The 23,274-nt window shown below is 44.1% G+C and overlaps 1 pseudogene; it reads right to left on the reverse strand.

Annotated features, from left to right (window-relative positions):
- Window positions 1-9,459: 9,459 nt before the first annotated feature.
- On the reverse strand, window positions 9,460-10,199 carry LOC129562947 (DNA-directed RNA polymerase II subunit RPB7 pseudogene; annotated as a pseudogene).
- Window positions 10,200-23,274: the final 13,075 nt, after the last annotated feature.

Here is a 23,274-nt window from a genome sequence, read left to right on the forward strand (position 1 = left end):
TGTGATCCTTCCAGGTCTCAGAACCAGAACTTGGGACCACCATGCTGGTCAGTTTTGGTTTGGGGGATGATGAGAAAGGAACATTTTGTGAACAATATTTAGCACTCCAGGTCAAGTGGGCTGCTTTACAGTCCAATTCAGGACGGGGGTCAGTGCCTGGTGGTGGTAGAAGGCAGGGGTGGGAGTGGGTGGGGAACAGCTTAGGTTCTGTTTTGCCAGCTTGGAGCACTAGATTCTTGATTGGCAGCAGCATATGGGGTCCTACTGGTAGAAAACTAGATCCACAGCAACACCTGGAGAAGTGCTTTGTCTTAATACTTTAAGAAGATAGCAAAAGATTTGTTGACTGTGTTTGAACCTATACTTCTGAATAAAATCTTTCTGTTATGCTGTACATAATGTAAGTTTAATTATATACACCTGTACATAAGGGTTAACCGTAACAAGCCTGAGACTGCTGTCCTTAGAAAGGCTTGCTTGTCGTGGTAGCCCTTGGCCGGTGTGTGGGAATTGTCCAGTAAACAGTTCCTGACTCTGATCTAAAACTTCCCTAATTGATAAGGGTAGCTCACTGTGCCTACCCTGTTTGAATTGGGTTGGCCAAATCATTCGTTCGGGTTTTCCAGTGAAATGTCATGGAAAAACCCAAACAAACATTTTGGCCAACCCAACATCACGTGGTTTATGCTGAACACTTGTTTTCCTTCTGGGAGTCTGGAGTATTGATACAATAGGGTGTCTATATGATCAGCCTCCCCAAAATCCTTTGACCCTGAGTTTCTAATGAGCTTCTCTGATAGACAGCACTTCATGCTTGTCCTGTGTGACTCTACTGGGAGAGGACTCTTGGAAGCTTGCACCTGGTTTCCTCTGGACTTCTCACATGCATTTTCCCTTTTGCTGATTTGGCTCTGTATCGTTTCACTGTAATATATCACAGCTATGAGCATGACCATATGCTGACTCCTGTGAGTCCTCACAAATCACTGAACCTGGAGGTGGTCCTGGGGGCCCCAATGCAACACATACATACATACATACTTTAAGGCTGGGTTCTAAACTTAATGGCCAGTTCCTCTGAAGAATTCGAAAAATTCTTTAATTAGGTGGGGTTAAAAAAGGTGTTGATTCCAGTCTGGATAATTCTGTTGACCTATTCTTGGTGACCCCTACTGTTCCTGTCCCACGCCCTGTCCCCAAGAGTAATTGATTCCCCATACCAGACCTACCCCCTTATGTGTGCTATTCTCGGTCTCTACTTTCCTATCACGGAGCAGGGACAGGGCAGAGACAAGGAAGGAGTGTTGGGATTTATCAGTGGTTGATGCTCAGAACCCCATGGGTGTTGGCAGTTCAGCTCTTAAGCCAGCAGGAGAGTGATGGTGATGAGCTGACCTACAGGTCCGGTTCAGGACAGACCCCTTCAGCAGGGCATAGATGGGCTTATCCCAAGTGCCTTTCTGACTGAGGTTTTTTTCTGATTCCAAGTTGACCTACTTTCACCTGGTTTCCACACACTCTTTCTTTAGATATGCTGATGCAATCAGTTAATTAACAGAGTCATGCTCTGGCCTGTGGGCATTAGCTTCTGTAAGGTGGCTATGTCTGTCCATAACCTCATGTGTTGATTTGGCTCTCAAAGAACAAACTGATCCAAGTTCAGCAGTACGCCTCACTCATGATTCCTTCCTCCATCTGCAGTTACACCTTATATGCAGAATTACTTTGAAGCCTGGGATCATTTCTAGAACAACCCACAGGGGGGAAAAAAAAAAGCAAATTTTCAGCTTGTATGTGCTGTTCAGGGTCTTAGAAAGAAACTTGCCATGTATCCAGTAGTGTCCCAGACAGCCACTCAGATGTGGAGGCTCTCCTGGCAGGATGAGTCTATTTCGCTAGCATTATTACCTTCTGCAGACATAGCATATATCCATGAAAATATGAGAAGGAGCCTTGGGAAGTACACAGGAAGCATGCTGAGAGGAGGCCTGTCTTGAAAGTCTGGAAGATGTGTTTATCTCATAGACTTTTGACTCCAAGGGCTGGTTTTCTAAATTGCCTAGTCCTGATTAGCTTTGGAAGAAAATAGTCCATAGGTCTGGCAGCCCCCATAGAAGGCCAAAGGACAGTAGGACTCCTGGGTGTGGAAAGTGAAAGCACTCAGTTGTGTCCGACTCTTTGTGACCCCATGGACTATACAGCCCATGGAATTCTCCAGGCCAGAATACTGGAGTGGGTAGCCTTTCCCTTCTCCAGAGGATCTTCCCAACCCAGGGATCAAACCCAGGTCTCCCGCATTGCAGGTAGATTCTTTACCAGTGGAGGTGAGAGGAATAAAGGAACAAAAGTATCTGGATAGCCACAGGATCCAAGGGTAGGAGAAGGAAAGAGAAAGTGTCCGTGGATGAGGGGTCAGGAAACCCCAAGGGCTTTTTTTCTGATTGAAGTCTTATCACCCCCACTGAACAGTGGAATAGGATCGAGGGACCACTTATGATTGTTAACCCAGGGTGGACCTTCATGGGTTGCTATAGATGGACTGTTACAAGTGGCTTCAGATCCAAAAAGAGAAACCAGTCAATGTGTTCTGTCTCTGCATGATGGACAAACTGAGAGTAAGATTTTTGCATAATGTGCTCCCCATCCTTCCAACACTACAAGCTTAGTAGGAAAATAGAAAAATCTCACCTTTATGATGGTAGGAAATGCTGGATGAGCAGAGGAGTGTACTAGAACTTCAGACTTTCCTGTCTGGAAGTTTTTCCTCATTGTTAACTTCAAAGGTCTCTTTAACTAAGGTATTGGGGGTCAAAAACCTTTAAGGGAACATGATGTGAAGAAGGTCTCCTTTCATATCTAGGGTCTGCTCTCCATCTTTAACAACTGTGAGTGGAGACCCCTGTCATTTTCACCGACACACATTGGCTATGCACCTGGGGTGGCTGGGGAAGCCATAGAGTGTGACTGAGACACAGCCTCTTCCCTCAGGGAGCTTACAGTCTAACGTGGGGATCCATCAGTGAGAATGAGAGGATGCCCTACTGTTGAAGAGAGGGCTGGTCAGTGGACCAATCCCAGCTCTCACCGGTGGAGGCTTCTATACTTACATATTGCCCATCTGCAGACAGGTCTGCTCAGAAGACTGTGGAGGCTTTATTCATTCCCCAGAGCAATGGCTTTTAGCACCACCTGTAAATATCTTTTAAGAAGGTCTTCAACAAGCATATTTTAGTTTCTCATGATTCAAACCAATCCAACATTTATTAAAGCCTAAAAAGAATGGAAAAGAATGTGGTCTGTAACCGCAGGTCCCCTGCTTTTATTCTCTTGAGATTTCCTTGTGAACCCCAAATCATTGCTTGGCAGGCAGCACAAAACCTCCAGCCCCAGCTGAGCCATTTAATAGGTGCTTAGGTTGAAATTTTGCAAATTTTCTAGAGAAGAAAAAAAGCAATTTCCCTAAGCATACAGAAATATTTCATGCAGCTGCATTTGTATCCTCCACATTTCTTCCTGCTGCGAAGGATGACCTGCCTCTGCCTCTGTCCAGGGAAACCCACCACCTGTTCATGGGGTCCTGTCTCTTCTTTCTGTTCAAAGACATTGCATCTTTCTCTTGTACCATTAACTTTCCCATTTCCAGTGATTTTTATCGCATTGACATATCAACATGTTGTAAGTCCCTTTGATATTAAAAAATAAATAAATCTCTTCTTGACCTCCAGTTCTTTATCTATTATTTATTTTGCTTTCTTTATAGCAAAATTCCTCCATAACAACTGTTGCTCCTAACTGTACCTTTACCTCTTCCTATTCTTTCTTTGACCCTTATCTGTCAGATTTTCGTCTCTACAGTAACACTGAAACCAGAATTCTAATAGGCACCAACAAGCCTCATCTTGCTAAATCCACTGGTCAACCTTATCTTCATGTCCTTTGACCTCTCATTAGTATTTTACATAGTTGGTCATTTCCTTCTTCTGAAAACCCTTTCTTTCTTGAATTTTGGGGTGGCCCACTCTCCTGACTCACTTTTCTCTTTTATTTTTGGCTGCACTGGCTCTTTGTGGCAGTGCACATGCTTTTCTCTAGTTGTAGCATGTGGGCCTAATTACCCTTTCATATGTGGGGTCTTAGTTCCCTGACCAGGGAGTGAACCAATGTCCCCTGCATTGAAAGACAGATTCTCAACAGATGAACCACCAGGACAGTCCCTCTCCTGGTTTACTTACTCAGTGATTACTCCTCTGTGCCCCTTACTGGCTTTGTCTCCTCTGCCTTCCTTCTAAATGTTGAGGTGTTCTAGGCTCCTTCATCAGACGTGTTCTCTATCTCCCCTCACTCTTAGCTGATCTTACCCTGTCTCATGATCTTAAATACTGCTGCTGCTGCTAAGTCGCTTCAGTCGTGTCTGATGCTGTGCGACCCCATAGACGAAAGCCCACCAGGCTCCCCCGTCCCTGGGATTCTCCAGGCAAGAACACTGGAGCGGGTTGCCATTTCCTTCTCCAATGCATGAAAGTGAAAAGTGAAAATGAAGGCGCTCAGTCGTGTCCGACTCTTCGCGACCCCATGGACTGCAGCCTAGCAGGCTCCTCCATCCATGGGATTTTCCAGGCAAGAGTACTGGAGTGGGGTGCCATTGCCTTCTCCAGATTTTAAATACTATTAGTACTCTAATGACTTCTCAAGGGTTTAGGGTGGTGCAAAACTAAGTGGGAGCTGGACTAGGAGCTCAGGGCTCGAGCAGAAATGTGGGGTGCTTCGCTGATCCTGGAGCAGAACGCATCTCTCCTTCCAGCATGTCCTTGCTGGGGGTCTGGAGCCTGAGAAGTTGGAGTCTTTAATGAGCACACTCTGGAAGCGTGTCAGCTACCTGATTACGACTTCCTCAGGGGTGGAGGGTGCTCCCCGTTCACGTGGTGCTTCCCACCTTTGCCATTCCACCATCTGCCATAGCAATGCCTACAGTGTGTGGCACCTCACAGGGTGTTCCTTCTCAGCAGCACAATGTTTCCTTAAAGAAACACACACCTGGAAGTGGAATTTCTGGAACGATTCTTGGATGCTTTCCAGAGGAACCCTAGCAACACATGCAAATACCCTTTTATTTTTCAACATGGCAACGAATATTTCCTATCTTTCTTTTCAGTATGGGGGCTGGGCTCAGTGAGTACTCAGGCAACTCGTTTCTGGGTGGCAAGGGTGGATAAGGCCAAAACAACAGCTGTCAGTTCTGGGTCATTTCCACCAGCATCGAGTGTATTATTATTCTAATATCCCAGTGGAGATTTAAAATGGAAAGCTGAGGGGAAAAGATGGAGATGAAAATTCTGGACAGAGGGAATTTTAAGCTTTGAGAATGAATGCAATCTCCATACAAGAGAAGAGAAAGAGGAGTAGACAGAGACGTGTCTGAGGAGACAGGGCCTCAGATTGCTTGACCATAGAATTTATTGCCCAAACTGGAACAATTTGGGGAGAGATAGGGGCCAAAATTAATAATGACATTGGGAACTCAGATGTAAAGCAGAATTGTCTTAGGCACGTGAGGACACTAGAGTCACCTCTATTGAGGGACTGGTGATGATTGCCTTTGCCACAGCCCTGACATAACAGCAGGGATTTACTACAGTCCAGAACATGAGTCCTTTTGGTAGGGTCTCCTGAGGGAGCCATTGTCGACTCATGCAACCTGTCTTCCCTTGGGTGGGAAAAGCCTCTAGACTTTCTCTCGTTTTAGCATCCTTCCTTGTGGACCAGTGGCATTTAGGATAGGACACAGTTGGGCAGCTCTCTCCAAATGTCTCAAGGTAGAAAACTGTAGCCACTGGGAAATTAATAGAATTGTCAAAAGAATATAATAAGTTATGTAAATTGCTTAACCAAAGCCACAATTCTATGATGAAAATTGTCTTCATATGATATTAAAACTTTTATAGACATGTTATCATGTCTATAAAATTCCCATCTCCCCCCCAGTTTAATGACAATATACCATTGTCCCTACTTTGCTTCCAACCCAGTCTCTTTACCTATGCCCTCCTTACCTCTCCTGGGACCTGGATCCATATTTTATTTAAAAAATCATTTCTTGACCCTGAGTCTCCATTTTACCCTACATCTCGAAGAGTATAGACTCGGTGTCTTCCGTTTCCTCCCGCACCTCTTTTACTCCCTGACCTGCATAACCTGAGCTTCGACCGTCTCCATTTTGGTTTTTGGTGTTTTGACCAGACTGAAGAGTTCTGACAATCTAAATCAGGGTGGTTCACAATAGGCTCTGACTAGCTTAGCCATTTCTGAATGCTGGATTTCTAACAGAAACCAACTGGTTCTCAGTAGTAACCAAAGGACCAAACTGATTCCAAATTGGGCAAAATCAGTTTTTAAATGGTTCTAACTGGGTCAATTCCAACATTCCTGGTTCAAATTGGATAAAACCAGCTCAAGCAGGATAAAACATTCCGACTTAGGACAAATTAGATACAGAGCAATTCACACTGAGGCCAGATGAGCCTGGTTTTAACTTGTCTTTACTGGGTCAGACCAACATGAATTGGGTCACAGTGGTTCAGAAGGAGGAACTGAATTCAGCGAGGTGATATTGCTTCATATAGGGGAAAACAGTACAAAATTATTTTTAGCAGGGCAAACAGATTCTAGCTAAATTAAACTAGTTTTAAGTTACATTTGTTAAAGTAGCTTGATTCAGACTGGATCAAGGCAACTCTATATTCATTAGTGTTGCCGTTGCAGATTAAAACCAGTTTTGGCTGCTTTAAACTAGATCTGGCATCATGACTTTAAAAAATTAGCTATTTATTGAGGAAGAAAAGATATGGAAAAGTTATAAATGTCATTATATATTATATCTTATTTACATTTTGCTTTCATAGATGAGTAAGAGGTATATGAAATCCAAAGCACACCCTTTACCAATTCAGCAATTAAAACCAGTCAATCTTAAAGGATATCAATCCTGAATGTTCATTGGAAGGACTAATTCTGAAACTAAAGTGCCAATACTTTGGCCACCTGATATGAAGAGCCGACTCATTGGAAAAGACCCTGATGCAGGGAAAGATTGAGGGCAGCAGGTGAGGACGGCAGAGGATGAGATGTTTAGATAACATTACTGACTCAATGGACATTAGTTTGAGCAAACTCTGGGCGATATTGGAGGACAGAGGAGCTGGCGTGCTGCAGTCCATGGGGTTGCAAGGTGTCAGACACGACTTAGTGACTGAACAACTACAATGTTCATTAATTTACAGATTTCTCTCAGCATTAAGATTATTCTTACACTGTTGAGTTTTCTAAATTGTAATCAAATCAAGGCAGGTTCTTGGCAGATAAAAAAAATTCTCCCAAAAAACTAGAGAAGAGATTCCCTCAATGGAAGTGAACTACATGACCAGGCTCTGATCTCACTGGTATTTCAGGAGAACCTCTTTTTTTCATAGGGACAACACCCAGGTTTGAATTGCTTCATTGAAAGTAATTAATGAGGAGCTAGACCTACAACAGCACACATTTTCAGAGAGAAATGACTTCTCCAGATCCACGAGGATTCTGTCCCAAGGTGGTGCTGCTTTTACGGAAAATATGTTGACTCATGAACTGCTGAACCATCTTTCCGTAACCTGAAAATAGCTCTCCAATAAAAACCTTTTCATATTTTTTTTCTTCAAAGAATTTCTGGATTAAATCATAGTTTGATACTGATGGGCAGTGCAAAAGTGGATGAATTCAGAACTATGTTGATGGCTTCGGAGCCACCTGAATTGATACCGAATCATACTTATTTATCCAAATGGTAAACTAGTTTAGAAGTAGAACAAAAAGGTGTAGAAACTGAATGAGAGTAGAAGTTATAGTATAATTAATAATAAAACTGAAGTTGAAAGGTAATTTATATGAACCACCTGGTGGTTCAGCCACCTGCAATAAAGACTGCCTGCGATTCAGGGTGGGGAAGATCCCCTGGAGAAGGAAATGGCAACCCACTCCAATATTCTTGCCTGGGAAATCCCACGGACAGGGATAACTTGTGGGTTGCCCTCCATGGGGTTGCAAGAGTTGGACACAATTTAGCAAGTAAACCACCACCACATTTTTAAAAAGTATTTCAAAGCCTGAAAGTAAATATTGGATTTTGTGTTTCAAAACCAGACACCTACAAACTTGACACCCTAGTCCTATTAGATAACTTGTTTAAACAATTCTATGCAAATGAATTTGTTCTTAATACTTCAAGCTACTTGCAATCATATTGAAATGAGAACTTCCTTTTCATATCAGTTTACACCGCCAGTGGTCCCACAATGTCCTCTGGGAGGCTAGATTGTGAGGCAAGAAAATGCCTGTCTGCTACTGTACTCCCACCATCCATCATATCTCCATTGCTCTGGTACATAGTGAAGAGCTACTTTACGCAAAGGAGCCCCCAAATGATCCATGTGCACCTGAAAGAAATACATACTCATCCTGCTGTTAGGTGGAGGGGCCTATAAACATTGAGTAGATTCAGTTGGTTGATGGTGTTGCTCGATTCTATTTTTGCTCACTGTCTAGCTTTATTTTTCTTAATCGTTTTATTTATTTATGGTTGTTCTGGGTCTTCTCTAGTAGCTTTATGGTTGCTGCTTGGGCTTTCTCTCGTTGCAGCGAGTGGGGACTACTCTCTAGTTGCGGTGCATGGGCTTCTCAATGCAGAGGCTTCTCTGGTTGTGGAGCTTGGGCTCTAGGGTGCGTGTGCACAGTAGCTGCAGCTCCTGGGCTCTAGAGCACAGGCTTAGTTGTTCAGCGGCATGTGGGATCTTCCCAGACCAAGGATCGAACCCTGCATTAGCAGGTAGAGTCTTTAGAGTCTTTACCACCGAGCTATCAAAGAAACCCCACTGTCTATCTTCTTAAACCATTAATTACAGGCAGAGGAATTTTGAAGTCTTCAACTCTGGATTTGTCACTTCTCCATTTGGCTCTATCATTTTTTGTGTGTTCTGAGATTCTGTTGTGGGTACATACACATCTAAGATTGCTATGTCTTTGTGAATTGGAACTTTTATCATTATACAACGTTTCTTCTTTATACCTGGTAATTTTCCTCAAACTGAAATTTACTTTAATGCTAAAATAGCCTTTGCAGTTTTCTTTTGATTAGTGTTTTCACAGTTTATCTTTTTTCCATATATTTATTTTGAATATAACTATATCATATTTAAAGTAGATTTCTTCGAGGCAGTGTAGTTGTGTCCATTTTTCCCTTAAATTTAATCTTGGAATATAGTTGATTTCCAATATTGTGTTAGTGATTCAGATATATATATATTCATTCTTTTTCAGATTATTTTTCCATATAGGTAATCACAGAGTAACAAATGGTGTCTTTTTTTAATTCATTTTTTTCAGTCTTTCATTTCATAGGTCTGATGGACACACTCTATTTTTTTTTTAATTGAAAATCAAGGACCTTTTATGGTTAGAACACACAGTCTAAAATCTGGGAGTGGCTGCTAAGCCACAAGAAGAGCCAGGTGTCTTCTGAGAGCAAGGAACCCTCCTTGCCTCCCCGACAGCAGCCAGACTGGGCCTCTGGACAACATGGGAAGTGTGACAGTCACACCTCCTAGATAGGGACAGAACAAGGTAGGTCATGGTGCTCAGCTCACAAGCCCCAAGTAATCATCCATCAGGGAGCCGATAGCAAAGATGTCGTTCTTGTCCACACAGGTCCCCACAATCTTCAAGCGGATCTCATCCTCCTGCTGAATCACAATGTCCTCATCCATCGTTTTGTAACACAGTGGGTTGGAATTAGGATCAGATTCCATCTCTGATGGGATGGAGTGTCGAGAGATGAAGCAGGTCATGGGCCCGATTTCTGTGAAGAGTCCAACCTTGTTGACCTGAGTGACCACTGCATCCACAACCTCCCCTTTAAAGGGCCAGAAAACAATGGCCTTGTACGTAACTGGATAAAGGACAAAGCCTCGGCCTGGCTGGATCACACCAGCACCGATATTGTCGATGGTAGTGACGGCAATTACAAAGCCATACTTGCCCGTGCAGGTCCCCTCCACCTCGGTGAAGAGCTTTTGTTTCACCGTGTTGAGCAGGTTAGGGCCGAAGTACCGCGAGTGCAGCAGAATCTCGTGCTCCAGGGAGAAGTGGTAAAACATCTTCCCGGAGGAGGCTGGACAGAAGCCGGGTCTACAGCTGCACGAGCAACCGAGCCTACACACCGACCGGAAATCTGGACACACTCTAAAAGGGTCCCCAATGATTGATGCCTCTTGAATTTATGTTATTGCTTAATACCATCTGTTCAAATGTTGGTAGGTCCCGTAAGGTGTTTCTAACCAATAGAATATGGCAAAAGTGATGGGATGTCACATCTTTGGTTATGTTACCTAGGTTATCTTCCATATTTCTAGGTGACTCTCTTGATAGAATCATTCCCTTGCTGGCTTTGATGAAGCAAGTTGCCATGATGGGGAGGCTCACATGACAAGGAACTGAGCTATCAGTCAACATCCAGCTAAGAACTGAGGCCCTCTATCCAACAGCCAAAAGAAAGAGAATCATCTTACTAACCATGTAAGTGAGCTTGGAAGTCGATCCTGCTTCAGTCAAGACTTCAAGTGAAACCCCAGCCCTGGCCAACACCTTCATGAGAGACCCTAAGGCAGAGAACCAGCTAAACCATGCCTGGACTCCTGACCCACAGAAACTGTGAGGTACTTGTTTTAAGCTAGATTTGTGGTCATTTGTTTCACAGCAACAGATAACTAGTATGTTATACCATTTAAATTAGTAATATCTTTGTACCTAGATCACCATTTTATTATCTATTTTCTATTTGTTCCTTCCGATTTTCATTTTCTGTTTTCTACATTTTTGTACTACTTGAATTATGTTTTTGATTGAGTTTTTTTTACTATATCTCTTAAAAAAAAACTTTTTAGTAGTTTCTCTAGGAATTAAAATATACATACTTTGACAACATGCGTAGAATCTTGTTCCACAATTTCAAGTGAATTATAGAAACGTTCCGTTCCATTCCGTCGCTCAGTCGTGTCCGACTCTTTGCTACCCCATGGACTGTAATCTACCAGGCTTCTCTGTCCATGGGATTCTCCAGGCAAGAATACTGGAGTGGGTTGCCGTTTCCTTCTCCAGGGGATCTTCGCGACCCAGGGATCGAACCCAGGTCTCCCGCATTGGAGGCAGATGCTTTAACCTCTGAGCCACCAGGGAAATACGTTATCACCATATAAGTACTTTTGACATCCTCTGTTTATATTAGTTATGGTATTATTGATACATCTGTGTGTGTGCTTAGTCGCTCAATCATGTCTGACTTTTTGCAACCCCAGTGGATTGCCATTTCCTCCTCCAGGGAATCTTCCCAACCCAGGGATCAAACCCACATCTCCTTTGTTTCCTTCATTGCAGGCGGATTCTTTACCTGCTGAGCTATCAGGGAAGCCCACTGATACATCTACATATATTAAAAACTCCTTCAGGCAATGTTATAATTTTTAAACTGTCATATACTCTCCATGATCTTCGCAACACCTTCTGGCTCCTTGGAGCCTTCTTCCTAATGCTCTAGGCAGCATGCTTGGACTATCATTTCCTTCCTCTGCCACACATTTCCTGTGACTGTTATTGTGCCTGGAGCGAAGTGTTGGAGGACAGAGAAAGGAAAACAAGGAATGGAGACTTGTTCACATTCTTCCAATCACTGCTCCTCCGGTCAAGCAAAATGACTCTTCTCCCTCCCTCAGGACTTCAGCTGCCTGCCCATCACCACAGCTGCCACCCCTCTCCCATCCCCACCACCACTGCTGCCACTCTGTTGCCTATGGGAGAGGCTGAAAAGATGGAAAAAAAGAAACGAAAACCAGGGGATTCCCCCTGCCCACTCTCTCTGACCCTTAGGGGTGCCCTTATTTCTTGGATCAGAAACAAGAAATTTCACTTGGAGGATTTCTTTTGGAGCTCTTTCTGTCAGCCCCTGGTACACACTTCTGAGTTTCTGGCTGCCTTTGGGTCCAGGCTGGGCAACACTGGAGGGGAAAAAATGGCAAACTTACTGCTGGCTTAGTGGAACTTTTAATTCTGGTCTCCTTTCCCAATCTGCATGCTATAATTTATGTTTCAGGGCCCCCAGAGAGCTGCTCCATCCATTCTGTCCAGGATTTATAGTTGCATTGAGTGTGCAACTACTGTGCCCTTCTTATTCCATCTTTTCTGGGATCAGCATCTCATTTTGCTTTTTAAATCATTGGTGTTTTGCTTGGTGGAAAAAAGAAAAAATCCTCAGAAGTTACATTTTAAAAATTTCATAGATCAGCAATAGCTCTTTATTTTTGCCTGAAAGAATTAGGCAGTGCCCGTACCATTTTCTGAATCTATAGGTCAGAAAGACAAATTGTCAAAGGAACAAATTCACTCTCAGATTGAACTGCAAACTGACTTGGCCTGCATGAAACTTCCAGTTGTTTCTCCTGTTTACGTTCTCCCCTTTCACATTAATAAGGGGGGAAATAGAGAGTGTTCCAAGAAGGCTGTGAGAATTCCAAAATTTTCAGCCTAAGCGATTAGGACAATGACTGCCCTTCACCCAGATGTGGAGCATGGAATAGGAAATAGCAGTTTTGGTGATGGGAGATGGTATGTTTTGTCTGTAACACATTGACCTGAAGAGTCTGCCAAAATATCCAGGAAATGGAAACCTAGAGTTGAAAAGTTATCATGGAAGATGTGAGGAAGAAATTATTAAGGCAAGGGAGTAGACAGGGACCACGTATTGAGGTGTGCTTAAACTTCCTCCTGCCAAGTCACTTCATTCGTGTCCGACTCTGTGCAACCCCATAGACAGCAGCCCACCAGGCTCCCCTGTCCCTGGGATTCTCCAGGCAAGAACACTGAAGTGGCTTGCCATTTCCTTCTCCAATGCATGAGAGTGAAAAATGAAAGTGAAGTCGCTCAGTCGTGTCTGACTCTTCGCGACCCCATGGACTGCAGCCTACCAGGCTCCTCCATCCATGGGATTCTCCAGGCGAGCAAACTGGAGTGGGGTGCCATTGCCTTCTCCACTAATCAGTACAATTAGCTCTGGACAGTGAAATAGCAAGGCTTTTCAATCACTTTACCACTGCCAACTTATATCTACAAATGCCATCAGATTTTATTGTAAAAACCACGGTATCAGTCATGGTATGCTAGGTTTTGCTGCCTTAATAAACAAATCCAAATCTCAGTGGCTTAACACAGCAAAAGATGCTACACATCCAATAAGAGGCAGTGAGTGCTCTGCTCATCAGAGACTTCTGGAACCTCTGCTAACCGAGGCGACATCTGAACTGTAGCTTCCACAGTCATGGCACCAGTGGGAAGGGAAAATGACTGGTTCACTGGGGCTTAAAGCATCTGCTGAATTCCCTCCCTCTCTCTCTCCCTCCTTCCTCTTTCCTTCCTTCTTTCTTTCATTTTAAAGAAGAATAGTCACATTCCATTGGCCAAAGCAAGTCACACAGCCACATTTAAGTTCAAGGGGACAGTGAAATGAAATCCTCTTTTGCCACTAAGGGGGAAATAGTCAGCCTTGATAATGACAGCCTAAACCGTGCCCCCCAGAGTTATCTCCTCTTTCGAGTTGGAAACCTTAGACTCTGTTAAGGCACTTTCCCGGGTCACACAGTTGATAAGTCAGCAGAGCACAGATCCAGGTGCTTGCTTGTTCAGGTCAGACGTCTCCTCCTCAGGAAGCCGTTATACAGAGGATGGTTCTTATTAGCTTCCCGGGAGCTTCAGATGCTGATAAGTAAAACACTTGACCTCCAGTTTCACAAAATTAATTTTGTGGAAAAGTTTCTTTTATTTCTCTTTTTGAAACAAGCTGTTTTTTTTTTTTAAAGAATGAAAGAACAAAAGAAAGAAAGAGAAAAAATAAAGAGATTAAAAAGAGAAAACAACCACCAGATCTTTTGCCTACCCTTGATCTGCACTACTGTATTATTGCATGTCAGAGTGATTTGGTTTCTTTCCCACTGTGTGGTATTTTCCATTTAGAAGACTGGGTCAGGAGTTTGTATATTAATCTACATGCTTGTTCTTGCTTATGTTTGTTCTCTGCTTGATCCCGTACCCTTCATTCATCCTTGGAATGTTACCGTGACAATGGAAGAACAGCAACGCAGCTAGCCAAAGGGAACAGACCATGGACACAGCCCACCTTCTCTCAAAATTCTTTTTTTTTGTTGTTGTTGTAGAGTTTTTTTTTTAATTTAATTTTTTTTATTGGAGGCTAATTACTTTATAACATTATATTGGTTAGTTTTGCCATACATTGATATGAATCCTCCCCAGGTGTACATGTGTTCCCCTTCTTGAACCCCCTCCCACCTCCCTCCTCCCCATACTATACCTCTGGGTCATCCCTGTGCACCAGCCCCGAGCACCCTGTATCATGCGTCGAACCTGGACTGGTGATTCATTTCACATATGATAATATACATGTTTCAATGCCATTCTCCCAAATCATCCCACCCTCGCCCTCTCCCACAGAGTTCTAAAGACTGTTCTATACACCTGTGTCTCTTTTGCTGTCTCGTATACAGGGTTAAGGTTACCATCTTTCTAAATTCCATATATATGCGTTAGTATACTGTATTGGTGTTTTTCTTTCTGACTTACTTCACTCTGTATAATAGGCTCCAGTTTCATCCACCTCATTAGAACTGATTCAAATGTATTCTTTTTAATGGCTGAGTAATACTCCATTGTGTATATGTACCAAAGCTTTCTTATCCATTCGTCTGCAGATGGACATCTAGGTTGCCTCCATGTCCTCACTATTATAAACAGTGCTGCGATGAACTTTGGAGTACATGTGTCTCAAAATTCTAAGAGGGAAGGTAGGGACTTCCCTGGAAGTCCAGCAGTTAATCCCTCTTCCAGTGCAGGGGGTAACGGTTCAATCCCTGGTCAGAGAGCTAAGATCCCACATGCCTCAGGGCCAAGAATACAAAACTTGAAACAGAAGCACTATTGTAACAAACTCAATAAAGACTTTGAAAATGCTCCACATCAAAAAAAAAAAAAAACAGCAAAAATATCCTAAAAAAAAATAAGACAGAAGGTAATAGGCATGAGCATGCTCTCTACCCATTTCCTTACTTGAGAGGTCATCCATGTTTAGTCCCACTCTGTGCATGAGGAAAATGAGGGTCAGAGAAGTTAAGCCAGTGTTCAAGGTCACATGTCTAGAACCAGATATAAACCAGCTGCTACTATTTTTCTGAATCATAGCTTCAGATCACCCCACTCTGCAGCCTTCCCCCTACCCTCCTTCCCATGGTGCAGCTGTCCTTAAATATATCATACCAGCTGATGCAGGTGGAGCTCTCCCTTGTCTAAAGACTTCAGCCTTCGCAGGCTTGCTCTCTGATGGGCACACGAGTAGGTAGAGTCCTTTCCCGGGGAGACGTAGGGATGAGGCAGCAACCGCACTGCTCAGACTACCGGCCCTGAAGGTGATAGTCCTGCCAACACTTTAGAAGAAAAGTTTCTTGGGTCTCAGGACTCTTCCTGAACCAACTCAAGATCCACAGATGACTTCTGAAGAGAGGCATGAGTAGCAGAAATTTGTGTCCATACCGCAGGACCAAGCCTCTGGATGAGCCCACGAGGAAGATCCAGCAGTGTTTTTGTTTTAACTCCAAAGAAGGAAAAACACCACTTGATTAGATTAAATGTGCTTTGAGTAGTACCCAAAGTCCTCAACTTTAAAGTGCAGGCAATCTGACACTCAAGGTATTTTTAGTGGCTTTGAGAGCTGTTTCTGACAGCATGAGACCCCAGCTTTCTCCATTCATGGGCTTAGGAGGGGCAGGACAGTGGAGGGGCTCCCTGAAAGAGCTCAAGTCCTGGCCTCCGTGGTAGTTATTTTTGTTCTTGACCAGACACATACATATTTGCCGAATGACTGCCACTCACTTACCTGCATCAGAGGAAGTGCTGTCTTCCATCTCCAGAACTCTGTGGTTTAAAATAGGGAAAGGTGACCTTAGGGAGAAGCCAGCCATGGATCCTCTGGCCTGTGGACCAACAGCTGCTTCAAGGGGAATACTGGAGCCATTCCAGGGTTCACACAACCAGCAGGCCTTCCTTCTCTCATCCCTCCCAAACAAATGAACACAGCAGCTATGTTAGTGAGCCTTGAAGACTCAAGACACAGGCTGTGGGGAGTCTTCTACTGAAGCCATAACTTGGCACTAGAGTTGTGTGGTAATTCTCTACATTATAGGAAAGAAGCCATTTCAAATGCCGCTTGAAAAATTTTAAAAAGACATCACATACTTCTCTGTGTGTGTCATCTTTTCCCAGATGGATCCAAAATGAGCCACAGAATTTCCCTGTTGCAGAGTTTCTGAGAGAATCACAGATTGGAGGGCTGGGAGTGGCTTGGTATGAGTTTGTTTCATTCCAACAGGTATAAATATGTTCTTCCTATTTTCTCAACGAGGGGACTGCAGGTCCAAGGTTGGTGATTTCTACATTGCCGTGGCCAGCAAGTGATGCTGGTATGGAAGTTGGGAGCTACCTACATTTTTCTACTATGCTAAACTGCTTCTCATAAGGAGAAGATTCCACCATCATGCAGAGAGTATGAAACAGAAAACAGGAAAAGAGGAACGCCAATGTCTTGGCAGCAAAGACTGACAAGACGTCACAATCAGCATGCAGTAGGTCTTTATGTATTGACACCAGGGCAGGACGAAGGTGACGGGCAAAGTAGAACAATGAACCTGTAGATCGTTTGACTTTGTGGTCTGTAGTGCCTGGGTTTGTGTACAAGGTTTATCTGGCCAGTGTTGAATTGGACACGCGGTATCTCTGAGACTTTGTAAAAATCAATTTGTTCAACAAAAAGCCAGTTTGATAAAAGAGGGAAAATGGCCAGTGAGGCTAAGGTGACAGTGATTTCAGGCACCGTGTAAGCTGATTAGCCTCAAACAGCGACACTGCCCCGTACGCTGAGACCTCTGACCCCGTGGCCTCCTTGGAGACGCGCGGTGCCGGTCACGAGGGCAGCGTGGGCAGTGAGTGAAGGCAAGACCTTATTAGGAGAGCCTCCCAGGAAGCAGGGAAGGCAAACACAGGGCATTCCTTTAGAGTGATGGATTTATTTTCGCTTTACAAAAAAGTCGTGGAATTATGTTTTATAGTACCTTTTTTCCCTTTTTTAATTAACTGAAGGGATTTTTTTTTTTTTTCCCTCTCCCTTTGGATGAACACAGATCTGGTCAGGTCAGCCCCTGCTCAAACTCCCTCAGAGGCTTCCTCTTGTTCATTTGAAGGTAACCCAGCTCACAGAAAAGACCATAAGCATCAATTCCTTTTTTAAAAAAACATATTTATTTTTTATTAGAGGATAATTGCTTTACAAATTGTGTTGGTTTCTGCCACATATCAGCCATAAGTATACAGCCATAGGTATACATATGTCCCCTCCTTCTCGAACCTCCCTCCCTCCTCCCACCCCATCCCACGTCTCTAGGTTGTCACAGAGCCCCAGTTTGAGTTCCCTGAGTCACACAGCAAATTCCCACTGGTCATCTATTTTACATATGGTAAGCATCACTGACTTTTAACTGATTTGCACATGATGGCTTTCCTTGTCGATTATGGGATGATACGTTTTAGTATTGATGAACAGCCACTATTTTGAGCTGCCCCTACTTCCCCTCTGGGATCCCTTATCTAGCATCTAAGGCAGTGGGGGGCCCTAAACCCCTGCTCCAGCCTGTAGCTTATGTCTGTTCTGATGGGATGTGCCTGTGCCTTTCTGGTGGTCAGAGGCTCATTAACCCTGCCCGGAAGGCTCACACAGCCAAACCCGCCCGCTGACCCTGGTTTCTCTCCCTGAGCCCTGGCTACACAGCCCTTCGGGCCATGTTTCCCTCAGGGGTCTTTGCAAGTATGTTTCCTTCTGTCTAGGATGATCTTTCCCACCCTGTCCTCTTCTGACTTCAGTTAACATTTCTTCTCCTCCCTTCAGTCATTTCTACAGTGAAGTGAAGTCGCTCAGTCGTGTCCGACTCTTTGCGACCCCGTAGACTGTAGCCCACCAGGTTCCTCCGTCCATGGGATTCTCCAGGCAAGAATACTGGAGTGGGTTGCCATTTCCTTCTCCAGGGGATCTTCCTGACCCAGGGATCAAACTCAGGTCTCCCACATTGCAGGCAGACGCTTTAACCTCTGAGCTACCAGGGAAGCCCTCAGTCATTCCTAGTTGCCTTTAATAAATACAGGTTGGATGGATGAATGAGACAGTAACCAATCATGTGTGAGAGGAGCACATGGACTTCTTCCATCACCATCAATTGTCTCTGTCCGGTTAATCATCGCCAGAAGGAGAAAGGGAGCCTGTGGGTCAAGAGGCTGTGCTGTCCACCCTATACCTTGCTCACTGTTGCTACTCCTGGAGAGAAGCCGCTTCAGTCAGAGTGATGCTCCTTAGCTGCGAGTGTTACCACTTTCAAAGAGGAAAAAGAGGAATAATTGGAATATTTGGGATTCCAGAAGTTGTTGTGTACCAGGTAACTCTTCAGGCTTCCTATCTCCTCTTTCTGGCCTTGAGGCAAGAGAGGCAAGGGGAATTAGACAAGTTGAACATAGCCTGAAGACTCCCCAACACTTCATCGGAGACCCACGTTCCACTTTTGCATCTGTCCTCTGAGCCTGAGGCTGCAGCTCTTCTCCTTAGAGATTACAGGTCACATGGCGGCCAGCCCCAGGCAGGCTCTGAGGAGGATCTCGAGTTTTAGGTCTTTGTCCCAGATGCCCTAGAGAAGGAAGACAAAGAAGTAAGTTAAGGAGGCAAGCAGGGGAGAAAAGGCTTCTTAACACTCACCCAAGGTACTTAGAAGCACCTTAAAACTACATGTTTACGCATTCACAAGGGGCTGTGTTGTGTCGCGTTGTTTTCTTTAAATCACACTTTCATTTACATTAAAAAATAAATAAATCACACTTTCCTTGTTTCCTTATTATTCAGTGGGCACAAGCTTGCCTTGACTTTACAGTCTACAAAAGTTTACAACCAAGAAAATGAAAAGGACAGTTTTGCAAGCCTTGTGATGGATCCTGAAAGTACCTCGCTGGAGCCTGAAATTAGGGGTTTGACTGCAAGTCTGCTTCCCTTCCACCTCCAAATGTTAACAAAGTAGGGATAATGGAGGGCTTTTCTTCCCTGCTGGAACACAACCCCCTGAAATGCCATTAAGATGAAAACACTAGTGTTTGTCAAGAGCAGAGAGCAGTATTTTTTCAAAGCGTAATTTTTGGAACACTAGCCCCAAGAAATATTCTGCTAGTAAAAGGATTCCTGGTCAAGTGCTTGTGAGTGAAGTGCAGAAGCTGTGTTACTCATGTGTTCCCCCACAAAGGTCTGGTTGTCCCAAGCTGCCTGCCTGCAGTCTGTTCATACTTGGCTCTTGTTCCAGTCCATATGCTCTGAAATCCCAGGAAGCCGCTCTCAGCAGTACACCATTGGTCCTCCAACATTTGGGAGCCTTCACTGGTGCTGACACTGTGCTCCAGGCTGATGACCCCCAGAAGGAATGGAGGAATGCTGGGCATGTGGCACTAGGTAGACAACAGACTTAATAAAGCAAGGTGGTTGGCCATCTTATGCAGGATGACCAGCAACTTGGACAAGGGAGTGAAGGGGGCATTAATAATCCATAATTATACTGAGCTTCCCTGGTGGCTCAGACAGTAAAGAATCTGCCTGCAAGGCAGGAGATCTGAGTTTGATCCCTGGGTCAGGAAGATTCCCCTGGAGAAGAGAATGGCTCCACACTCCAGTATTCTTGCCTGGGAAATACCATAGGCAGGAAGTCCTGGCAATCTACAGTCCATGTGGTCACCAAGAGTTGGACACGAATAAGAGACAAACACTATCCTGGGCAGAAGGTGGGAAATGGGGCTGCCTCACATACACGGAGCTGACGGAGGGGTTGAATTTTGTTTCTCATTCTAGAAGCCCCTTCTAAGGCCAATGGGCAGTAGTCACAGGGAAAAGGTTTCAGTTAACAATGAAAAGAGGCTTTGTAACAGAAAGCCTCCAACAACAGTATGGGCTATTTTATGAGTAGTAAGCACCTCGTTCTGCAGCTATGCACAAGGGTAGCCAACAGCTGCCCTCCAGGATGCTGTGTTCCAAAGACACTGACATACCAGGGAGATGCCAGGGCTGTGGGGTGGCCTGGGACGGGGTTCTGAGGCATCCATTCTACTTTGCCTCTCTGCTGCTGAGACTTAGTTGTTTATCTCATACGTGCACTTGCTAAGTCGCTTCAGTCATGTGCAACTCTTCGTGGCCCCATGGACCATAGCTTGCCAGGCTCCTCTGTCCATGGGGTTCACCAGGCAAGAATACTGCAGTGGGCTGCCATGCCCTTCTCCAGGGGATCTTCCTGACCAGGGATCTAACCCGTGTTTTCTACATTTCCTGCATTGGCAGGTGGGTTCTTTACCACTAGCGCCACCTGGGAAGTCCGTTTATTTCATACATGAGGACGAAATCCTGCCAATCTGTGTCATATGTGTACACACACACACACACACACACACACACTTGGATAAAGTAGAAATGCAACAGGACTGAAAGATAGAAAACTTGCTGGTGTTATATAATTAATTTTCTCTTCCGATATACATAATGTAAATATCTCTGTTTAAAATGAGACTGGATTTCACAGTATAGTCTTGACTTGAAGAGAACACTCTGGGACATGTAAGCAGAATATGGTCATAACTTTTTGAACAAGTTTGAAGTGGTTCAGAATCAGTTCTGGAAAGCCAACCTAGGTCACTTGGATCAAGTTAGGTCAATAATAATTGCTCTCTGGTTATGTAAGCTGTTCACATCAAGAGAAGAAGGGTGGGAATAGAAGGGAATTCTTTGTACTATTTTTGCAACTTGTCTGTATGTCTAAAATTAGTTTTAAAAAAAACCCCATATCCTTGGCTCCTAAGCCCTGCTCATACTGTGCTCTGCCTGATGAACTTCCCCTATCCTGTAGACTCAGCTCAGGCTGAACATTCTAGATTTCCGATCCCCTCCCATGAGCTCTACAGATGTCCCAATTATACCCACCACCGACCAGTATGATTTTTTTGTTTTGTACCTTTCTTGCCTGACTCAGAGCCTCTTTGGACTCGAATGCTTTCTTCATTTCATCTTTCCCTCTCAGTACCAAGACCCTACTGAGCACTCTGCATATACCTCTCTGCCTCATTTTAAATAAATAAATAAATAATGGTGGTGGGAGGGAGGGTTGGGAAGCTGGCTGGAGGTGGAGGTGGTGAAGTTTATAAATCTAATTAAAAATGAAGTTGCATTTCCATTTTCCAAATCCACCCATCCACCAGCGTACTGTGTCACTAGACATTATGTACGATTTTACTTTGCGACAGAAACCATTACATTTAAAAATTCATTACAGCAAGGTGAGTTAGACACATGATGGATGCAGCTTTAATTCTGCCATATATTATTACAGTTGAAATGTAAATGATGAAAAATATTTTGTGCTTATCAGCATTTATGTGGAAATGTGTTTTACAGTGATATATGTTATATTTCTATTATTGTGATGAAAAAAAAAGCAATACAAAAAGACGAAGTGTTTATTAAAACATGAAAAAAAAAAAGAAGTAAATGGTTTTGCAGCACTGAAGAGATTATAGAAAGTAAATAAGCTAGATCAGACCTGTTTTATGTAGTAATTTTATAGTTTATTTTAATTATTTCAGTTGTAAAATATTGTTATACTGTTAATTAGTTCTGATTGTTCATATTAAACTATTGTAATGCAAAAAAATAAATAAATAAATAAAATTAAAAAAAAAAAGAGTTAATAAATCAATCCAATTCAAACAAGTTTTATTAGTTTTCCTTTTTAAAGAAAAAAAAACTGTGGTAAAACATACATGACATAAAATTGACCATTTTCACCATTTTAAGTGTCCAGTGCATTGGCATTCAGTATATCCCAATGTTCCATAATTTTTCTCTCATTTTAAATGGTTTAAACTGATCAGAGCTGTTAGAGCCACTTAATCTGGACCTAAGGGACTCCTGGGGCTTCCCTGGTGACTCAAACAGTAGAGAATCTGCCTGCAATGCTGAAGACCAGGGGCGACCCCTGGGTGGGGAAGATCCCCTGGAGAAGGAAATGGCAACCCACTCCAGTATTCTTGCCTGGAGAATTCTGTGGACAGAGGAGCCTGGTAGGTGACAGTCCATGGAGTCAGAAAGAGTCAGACACAACTGAGGGACTAACACTTTGACTTTCAAGGGACTCATGTCACTCGGAATTAATTTAATCCCACTTGCACCAGGAGCCACCTGGCCCAATCAAAATCTGTTTGACTGAAGTGGAATTATTTCACCCCATTTGGACCAACTTGAATCAGGGAGGACGGGTTCCGCCCAGGCTCCAGGCCAGTAGTCGGCACTCAAAGTCAGAGCCTTTTCTTTGTCCTAATCTCGTGGGTTGTCGCTCTCCTTTGTTAATGTTTTTCCTCTGGGGGCTACCCGCCCTGCTGCTCTCCTAACTGCTCCCACACACCGCACCCATCCCTGCTTCGACCTGGCCCCGGGGCAGGGAGCTCCCATTCCGCTGCCACCTTCACTGTCCCACCCGTGCACCTGCAGTCTCAAAACAACCCCTGCAGGCGGGGCTTCGGAGGCAGTCACAAACAAACAAGCTGACTCATTTAGTGAGACTACCTGTATCCGGGCAATCTCTTCAAATATTTAAGGTCACCGCCACCTCCTCCTGGTAGAGGAGGGACATTTTCTCACAGTCACTCTTTCCAACCTCACTAGCTCTAAAGGCCTCCGTTTGAATTTAAGGAATGTAGCACTGCGTTCGGAGAAGGCAATGGCAAGCCACTCCAGTACTCTTGCCTAGAAAATCCCATGGATGGAGGAGCCTGGTAGGCTGCAGTCCGTGGGGTCTCTAAGGGTCGGACATGACTGAGCGACTTCACTTTCACTTTTCACTTTCACACATTGGAGAAGGAAATGGCAACCCACTCCAGTGTTCTTGCCTGGAGAATCCCAGGGATGGGGGAGCCTGGTGGGCTTCCGTCTATGGGTCACACAGAGTCGGAAACGACTGAAGTGACTTAGCAGCAGCAGCAGCAGCACTGCATCAGGAACCCACGGAACTGGGCTCTAGT

Source organism: Moschus berezovskii, chromosome 9 (assembly GCF_049115385.1).
Source record: "Moschus berezovskii isolate FMDL1 chromosome 9, NW_MosBer_1.0, whole genome shotgun sequence".
Taxonomy (NCBI): domain Eukaryota; kingdom Metazoa; phylum Chordata; class Mammalia; order Artiodactyla; family Moschidae; genus Moschus; species Moschus berezovskii.